Source organism: Montipora capricornis, chromosome 1, assembly GCF_036669925.1.
Source record: "Montipora capricornis isolate CH-2021 chromosome 1, ASM3666992v2, whole genome shotgun sequence".
In the NCBI taxonomy this organism is placed as follows: Eukaryota; Metazoa; Cnidaria; class Anthozoa; order Scleractinia; family Acroporidae; genus Montipora; species Montipora capricornis.
The window spans coordinates 6,474,688-6,482,468 of NC_090883.1; the positions used below are offsets into that span (position 1 = coordinate 6,474,688).

Consider the following 7,781-nt stretch of genomic DNA (forward strand, 5'->3'; position numbering starts at 1 on the left):
ACATGACTTGTAGTCTCCGGCGACTGGAACAAAGTGCATTTTAAACTGCACAGATCTTGTTCAAAACTTATTTTTCGTGGTTATGAAATATAAAGGCACAGAGTCCTGATGAGAGGAAATCAGTCATACCACATCATAGCGTAGAGAGCCTAAAACCACTGTGAATACAATTTTTATAAGAACTATTTAGCCTAACTTGGAAAAAGTTAATTTCTTATATGCGAATGTTTAATGTATTTTAGCCTTAAATGTAGTGTCTCGAAGATATTAGCTCTTGTAGCTAATTTGAAATTCAAAATAAAGTTTGTGTACGTATGTATGTATGTATGTATGTATGTATGTATGTATGTTCCCTTTAGCAGGGCGCGTGCGTACATTTTTTAATCCGCGACTCCAGTGGCTACCATATGGAAGATACAATGACTTTTTTTGAAGAATATTAATAACATAAAAATACGTTAAATGACTAGCCGGAACTGAGCTGTGTTTAACAAAGGGATCTATCTCATATAATTAAGGGGCCGACATTTCTCCCTCTCAAGCACTGCCTACCGATTGGAAAGTAAGTAAAAATAAAGAGGAGGAAATTGAATAATTTTGACGATAGCATGAATGGTTCAATATCCTTGTTCGCATAATACAATTGCAATTTTTTTTCCTAATCCTGTAAATCTGTTTCAGCGCTTGTTCAGCGATGTTATCACCATAACGAACAAGACGTTTTAGCAACCAAAACATAACCTCTGCACCCTGTGGAGAACCGCGCGCTTTCTGTGCATGCATGCACGCGCACCCGCGCGACCCACTTCTTCTATACCCCGCAAGATTTTATCAAGACGTGGGGCCACAAGAGAGTTTTGTATAAAAGGACAAGTTTCCCTAAGGCACTGTTACACTGTACAATTTTTCGTGCAGCTTGTCTTGCAACGCCATTTCTACAAACGTTCTCACAGTACGAAACTAGTTGTTTTACGGGTGTTACACTGAGCAACGTGTCATGCAACCTGTCTCGTTTCGATGATCTCATAAATTTAGAGAAACATTTTCCTGCGGGTTTGGCAACTTCATCCGCCTTAAATGTGGCATTGGCTGGTGCTGAAAACCGTTGCGACACAAGTTGCAGGACAGATGTTTCACGGCGCAAGGCTAAGAAAATTCGTTGCAGTCGTTGGGGAAAGTAGAACTTTCTGCAGCGGTTTCTGCAACTGGTCTCGCAACATTTTTGGTCGTTGCAAGATATGCGAGACAGTTGCAGCCCGAGAAACTGCATAGTGCAACAGCGCCTTTACGAGTGATACTATACTCTTAGTTCTTGCTTGTAGTATAACTTTGTTCCAAACGTCATTATAGTGTGTTCATAGTACTCGGCCAACTGATTGGCATGACAGCTATCACAGTCTGAAGTCCCGACGACGAGTTCCGATTTCCGATCTCCACCGCATTATACCGTTCCTGACAGAAACCACGAAAGGCCAGTTTTTTGCTACACATTTTTATTATTTCTACTCTTTCTGACATTTTTGTGATGAGCGTAACACCACGAAACCACCTTGTCCATGCTAATAAACCATGCTCTATTCCTTCCTGTGACCAGTGCTATACCTCTTTCGACCGAACTTTTCTCGACACCACGGTCAGGATATGGAATAACCTACCTGATAATGTCGTGGATGTTTTCCAAGATTCTGGAATTTAGGCTTTCAGGCATCGCGTTCATAAGTACCTGTTGACCTCCAGAGCCACACGGCTGTCTAAATCTTATTTATATCTTAAAGCATTTTCAACTTACTTTTCCTATTTTTGTATTAAATTCATCAACTCATCAAATTTTGAGCCGCAGTGAGCCACTGATTGGGCCTGCCAGATCTTTTTATGTCGGTAGGCTACTGCTCACCGTTGCACATAAAAAAGCGTATTGAGCAACTGAGGAAGCACGCGAAACCGGGCCGAAGCCCCAAACTCCCTCACAATCGACGGTCTAGGACAGGGAAATCTCAGGACTATTGTCATCCTCAGGGGCTTCATGAAGGGATACAGGTCTACTTAATTCTTTCTAAATAAATTCACAGAGAAAATCATTCTAAAAAATGCGTTAGCCCTTCGGCAGAGAGAAGAGCCATTCAGAGGCATTCGCTCTGACGAAGGGCTAACGCTAGGAACATCGGCCTTCAAATTTCTCTCCAGTGGTCAGTTAACCATATGAACCCAGTTTTTAAACCCATTTCTTTGTTTCGCTTCCCATCACGCGGCACCAAAGTATCTTTAGATACAGAACCCCTTTTTGCAAAGATTTTGATTTCTTGCGTTGAGCCTTTTACAGTCTTAACAGGACTGGTAATTACATTCTGAAAAGATTGCTACTGATCTGTACGGGTCCGCAAGTGATCCAGAACCGCAAATGATACCAGGACCGCAAATGATCCCGGAACGCAAATGATCCCGAAAAAAAAGTGAGGAATGGCATGGAGGATGGAATGGTCTGGAAAGAAAATTAATGTGAAGAGCGCTGTCTTTCTGTCTCACTGTAGTTTTCCAGAAAGGCTGACTTTTGTTTCCTACCACGCTGTTATAAATTTGCCACATTTAATTATCGGACACAATCATCAAAAACGAAGTTGGATGCAGTTCTAAACTTATTGTGACCAGGGGCCCGTTTCTCGAACCCTGCGAGCAGAGTCTCTTTCGATCTTCCTAGAAAAATCGGCTCTGCCAGCGGCCTCGATTCAGGGACATTTCGTATTGAGCATGCAGATGTCTTTGGGTGTCAGTCACGCATGACCAGTAACTGCAAAACCACGAAACGAAAACAAACAATCGGGATATTCGAACAACTCTGGCAAACACACGCAGGGTTCGAGAAACGGGCCCCTGGTCACAATCCGTTTAGAATTGCGTCCAAGTTAGTTTTTGATGGTTGTATCCGATAATTAAATGTGGCAAATTTATAGTAGTAAGAAACAAAATTCAGTCTTTCTGGAAAACTATAATGAGACAGAAACCTGTGTGGGCCATTTAAAGTGATTTTTAATAAAAATAAGCGCTCTTCACATTAATTCACATTAACTCACATTAATTCTATGTCCAGACCATTCCACTCTCCATGCCTTTCCTTAATTTTTTTTTGAGATCATTTGGGGTCCAATATGGGGATCATTTGCGGTACAGTTTGGGGATCATTTGCAGTTCTGGATCATTTGCGGACCCTTGCGGATCTCTGACCTCATCAGATGCACCAGAAAAATTATCTGAAGGAACTCGATAATTCGACCAATCAAAATCTGTCTCGAATCAGTTTATATCTAAATGTCACTTCAAAAACGTGAGAGTAATTTTTTGGGTGAAAATAAATTATACAAACAAGTTAGAAAATGATAAGACTTTTTATGATTTTTTGAAATAGTAACCACTAGTTCAGGCGCATATTAATCCACTTTTTTACTACAACATACGGTTTATTAAAACAGACTTAACTGATTAGAGTGTAATATGAAGTGCTAGTTTTGTACCCAACATGAGCCAAGTGAGCGTTAGCCCTTCTACTGGAAATGGGCCCACGTAAGGACAGAGAAAACTTTGACCAGGTTGGGAATTGAACCCACGACCTTCGGGTTAGATCACCGCTGCTCTACCGACTGAGCTACAAGGTCAGACGGGAGCAGGCAGTGGGAACTGAAGATGTTAAAGTCACGGCAATGAACATGTACAAGTACAAGGAAGGGTTACGTTGTTACAAACGTTGGCCGTGTAGCACTTATATTTCAACAGACTTAACTGATTAGAGTGTAATGTGAAGTGCTAGTTTTGTACCCCATATGAACCATGTGAGCGTTAGCCCTACTAATGAAAATGGGGCCCACACAAGGACAGAGAAAAACCCTGACCAGGGTGGGAATTGAACCCACGACGTTTGGGTTAGAACACCGCTGCTCTACGGGCTGAGCTACAAGGTCAGACGAGAGCAGACCGGTTTATTAAAGTTTGATTTCAATTAAGTTACTTGAAGAAGTGAGATACAAAACCGTAAGAAGTTTTGAAATATTTGAAAAGATGTGATGTTATTGATTGTGCCAAAAGATATCTGACCAGCTAGATCAACAAAAAATAATTACACTTTAGGCACTATAAAGTTCCTGGCTGTAGTTTGATGAAGTGGTATATGAAATAAATCATAGCTATGGTATATGAAATGAACCACATCTTCACTTGACAAAAAGTAACGTCGGCGTGATCCTACACAGTTGAGATAGAGGTTAAATGTATTTTCCGCTGGAATGAAATTTATGCAGTTCGTTAGCAGTTTGTTTTTTCGTGCTTGGTTGCAGCACACCCTTAGGGCGTGTCTCCAGGGATTTCATGATTAGTTGGTGATTAGTATTTAAGGCTTAGATCAGAAGAGATGCAAGATTCCTCTCGCTCACGTTCTCCATCCTGGCGTTTAGTTCCTTTCTTGTCGATGGCTGACAAGACTGCTTCGAGCCTCATGTTAGAGAGTTGTTCGGCGCCTCCTTTCTCCCAAGCCGACATTGTATCTCAGAACTCTTCTTCGAAGTCAGAGTTGGTCGATGAGGTTTTTGCGCTTTTCAAAGGCTATCTGACCTCTCAGTTGGAAGAGAAAGGGAAGCAGTTTGAAGGAGTGCTAAGCCCGATAAGGGAGCCGCGGACATTAAGTTTAAAGGCAACCTAAAGCAGTTCGAGGTGAATTTGCGGTTGGGCAATATATTAACACAAATTGACGAGAGTACTAGTAGTCCGGCTGACATTCAGAAGTTAGTTCCAGAAGGAAAGCTGATCATTAAAAAGTGTCAGAAGTTGATCAGGATTGCTGACAAGAACAGAGATGGTTGGCTTGTCGTCCAAGAGTACGAGAGTGATGATCTCGCCTCAGACTCTGAAGATGAGAAAGAGATTCGCAAAGCCAAAGCAGCCGCTAAGAAAAAGCGAAAAGAAGCGAAGAATAACAGCGGTAACACTTCGAAAAATTTTAATTCTTCTAATGATTTTCAGCTTTTCGCGGTAAGACCACTGTTTATTTTTACTTTGTGAAGTTTTCGGTCCTTTTGGTTGGACTGCCTGAGCATCCAAGCATCAAGTTTGTATTTAGTTGTTTTTTGAAGAGGAAAATAATTTACGTTCGTCTGAGCGTATCGAATTAGAACGTAAATGTATTTTCCGCTGGAATGAAATTTATGCAGTTCGTTAGCAGTTTGTTTTTTCGTGCTTGGTTGCAGCACACCCTTAGGGCGTGTCTCCAGGGATTTCATGATTAGTTGGTGATTAGTATTTAAGGCTTAGATCAGAAGAGATGCAAGATTCCTCTCGCTCACGTTCTCCATCCTGGCGTTTAGTTCCTTTCCCACCCACTCCAACCTCTTTCCCTGTTTTCATTTTATTTTTCTGTTATTTTAGGCCGTTCAGAATATGCTTCCAAGTCCCAGCCGCTCCTACCGTTGCAACCGTCCAGGACACTGGGTCAAGGACTGCCGAGTCCCGTTTCCTGCCACCTCAAACAGGAGCGGCGTCTATTATTCGAGCAGTGGCACAGTTGTTAGACCCGGACAAGAGAAACATGAATTCCTTGAGGGGTGCATTGGCAACTTTGTTGACAAGTATGCTTTGGTAGTTCCAGAACAGGTTTCCAACCACATGCAGTCACAAACAAACCAAAATCTGTACAGGCCAGGTAATAAGTTATTAAAACTTTACTGCTGTTCATGACAACAAAGGGAAATATTTTTTAATTAAACAGGACTCAAGCCCAGAAAGAAATACCAAAGAGGTTGTTTGCATAACCCCTCAAATACTAAAATTGTTGATATTTATTTATCACACTGTAAACTCCTTCACAAGTCCACTGTTATGGGTTATTATAATAGTATTATTGGTGGCCCTTTTTTCAAGGAGAGCCACTAGAGAAAAGGATTTTTTAAGAAAAAGTGCTACATATTATTGGCCTGTAATATTTAACAATATTATTTAACTATGTACTGATTATTATTCTGCATTTGATTTAACGTACTACAGTTCTGCTATTAAAGCAGAGCCAAGAGTTAGTAACACAGTACCTTCTTGTTGCTGCTGGTCAGATTGTTGACAATGACTCTGCGAGGACAGAAAAACCAGCCCTAACTGAGGCTGCAGTTCAAGTCACAGCTGTGATGAACACAAACAGCGCCCAAAATAAACTACAGAGAGGTCAACTGGTAGCGCGGCCAAATAAAGATATGGCAATCTTTCAAAGTGAACCTGTTTTATTACACCTTGGAAAACAAAGTGAATGTAAGCATGGAATAAAAAATTCCCTTCAATTTACATACATACATGAAGGCTATGGCTGTACTTATTCCTATATAATGTTCTCTTCTATTTTCCTTTAATATTGATAAGGATGTCTGGTATGCCAGTGGTGGATCCAGACAGGCTCAAATGGTGAATGCATGAAAACATGGAAATTTTCTTGTCCATAACAGCAAGAGGGAGGAACATCATCCCTAGATCCACCACTGTAAATAAGCAGTAAAGCATTAAAAAAGTTATACATTTCAAAAAAAGACGGCACAGCTACATAGAGCTCAACCTATTTCATAACGTTTGGTAGCAGAACATATCCCTGCACCACAGGGATTGAAGGCCACTGGAAATTCTAAGGGGGAAAAGACTCAACACTCTAATGCTTAAAGGAGCAAGTAGGTCACGCTATTTTAGGTAATTTTGTTAATTATGAGCTCTAAACATCAAATTGGCAGAGCAAGAGTCTTTCATTTGCAAAATCACGGCCTCATAACAACTGAGAATGATTTTCCAGCTGTGTAAATGACCTTTTGATATAGACTGATCTAAATTTGAAAAAAGGTGGGTCGACGTTTTTCAAATTTACCCAAATTCAATCCATTTCAATCCTCTCCAGTTTTCTCCATCCATCACCCTTCTTTTGAACAGTTATTTTGATATTTTAGTCAATTCTATGAACATTCGATCAGTGCTGAAATTGCCTCAAATTGTGTGACCTAGCCCCTTTAAACTCACATTATTTGTTTGCTTATACAATGTACATTGTTTAGTATCACACTATGACACTACCTTTAATATTTACAAGGTTTATGGGTAACGACAACTTTCCTTACTAACAACATTTCACTTACTGTTACAATTTAAATGTCAATTACTTATTTTCATCCTCACAATATGTAAAGAAAAAACAATTATTTGATTTCAAGGGGTAGGGCATATCAAAATATTCCAGTTTTTAATGGAAAGGATGAAGCTAAACTGGAAATTCCATGCGGTCAGGGAGGTGGGCCTTATGGATACTTTTCAAAATCAAAATAATTTATTATATCAGTAAGTTAAATAAATGTATAATTGCAGTTAGTGCAACTACAGGCACCTTTGGAAATATGGCACCTAGCACACCTAGTTGGGCATATGCAGGCTGAAAACTCTTCCTAGAAATAAAATGCAAGTAAAATGAAAAACAATGTTATGTAACAATGATTATAACAATAGATTGTGAGCAATGATAGCAGATTACACCTGAATGGAATATACCAAATTGAAATGGAAGTTTTACTACTACTACTACTATTACTACTACTACTACCACTACAGGTAACTACAGGTACATGTTGCTCAGCCATTTTTTCAGTATGGACTTCAAGCAAACAAGAAATCAGAAATTTAGTTGATTTTGCTTACAGATTAAATGCAAAAATCAAATTTTCATTTGAAATTTCATATGAACGCTCTGTTTTCTTATATACCGAAGTTTTCAAAGGACCACGTTT

At 39.9% G+C, this 7,781-nt stretch overlaps 1 long non-coding RNA gene across 1 annotated transcript in view; it reads right to left on the reverse strand.

Moving 5' to 3' along the window:
• Nucleotides 1-6,006: 6,006 nt before the first annotated feature.
• LOC138051129 (uncharacterized) overlaps nt 6,007-7,781 on the reverse strand; it is a 3,388-nt gene continuing 1,613 nt past the window's right edge. The window contains exons 2-3 of the long non-coding RNA XR_011132735.1: nt 7,411-7,442; nt 6,007-6,500 (exon numbers count right to left, since the gene is read on the reverse strand). This is a non-coding gene — a long non-coding RNA (uncharacterized lncRNA). The remainder of the gene's footprint in view (nt 6,501-7,410; nt 7,443-7,781) is intronic.